This window comes from Palaemon carinicauda, chromosome 12 (genome assembly GCF_036898095.1).
Source record: "Palaemon carinicauda isolate YSFRI2023 chromosome 12, ASM3689809v2, whole genome shotgun sequence".
Taxonomy (NCBI): domain Eukaryota; kingdom Metazoa; phylum Arthropoda; class Malacostraca; order Decapoda; family Palaemonidae; genus Palaemon; species Palaemon carinicauda.
Genome location: NC_090736.1, coordinates 130,395,290 through 130,396,604, shown reverse-complemented (window position 1 = coordinate 130,396,604; position 1,315 = coordinate 130,395,290).

Genomic DNA, 1,315 nt, shown 5'->3' with positions numbered 1-1,315 from the left:
AGCAGTATCCTTTTCTGTCACTGAAATAGGAGAGGTAAATTGTATGTACATGATGTTGAATATCCACTTGATATGTCTTGCATTAAAGATCTTTATTCTAATAATTTTGATTATCATAATTTAAAAATCCTATTAACATTATTATTATTTTGGAAATTATTAAAGAAAATCTAATTATTATTATCAGTGAAATATTATTATTTTTATTATTATCATTATTATCATTATTATTGTTATTATTATTATTATTATTATTATTATTATTATTATTATTATTATTATTATTATTATTATTATTATTATTATTATTATTATTATTATTATTATTATTATTATCGAAAGGACTAAGATATATAATAACAATAAAATTTTCTATAATCCTCTTTCTGAAGGAATATGAATGCTTTGAAAATTGTCAAAATATAATCAGAATTAACTAATGGTCTTCTTCTCTGTTATAGTTTTACTGACCACTTCTTCTATCCTCTGTGCGTTGGCACTTGGATAGGACCTAACCCTTTTCCTCTTTTTGAGGCCGAAGTGCTCCCCTTGGTCCTTTACCATAGAGTCTCCGATGAACAACGACTTATTTTCCTCTTTGTCTTCTAGGGGGGATCTGTTTTTAGTGTTAGTTACCTTTCTAGAGAGAGAGAGAGAGAGAGAGAGAGAGAGAGAGAGAGAGAGAGAGAGAGAGAGAGAGAGAGAGAGAGAGAGAAATTAGAATATTAAGACAATATGTATGGTACAATGATCAAAGGAAGTAGGATATGAGCTCTCTTTATACCTGATTACATGTTAATCAATTAGGTATTAGTTTAAAAGTGTGCACACGGAAATTTTTATACAATTTCTGCATATTTACACAAATCACTTCCAGTTGCCATATATTCGGCGTCAATGACCTGAGATGTTAGGATGCCAGAAAACCTCAAATTAATCAACCAATCAATCCAGTTGCCATATATGTTCAGTATCTTGTCATTTCCTTTTTATTACTGTGCATGCATTTGAATTTTTAAAATTCATTAGTATGTGTAAAGAGATATCTACACGGTTTGTATTATTTTACGTATATAGAAATATTGTATAATATATATGGATTATAACTTCACGATGGATGAAAATAATTTTGATCATAATATTGGTAACCAGATTCTCTCTCTCTCTCTCTCTCTCTCTCTCTCTCTCTCTCTCTCTCTCTCTCTCTCTCTCTCTCTCTCTCTCTCTCTCTTTGTGTTTTTGGTTCGATATGTGTCACGAGTAAATTTTTAACAGTTGATACTTTTTTTGTGATTTCCAAGAATAAATTTGTCTG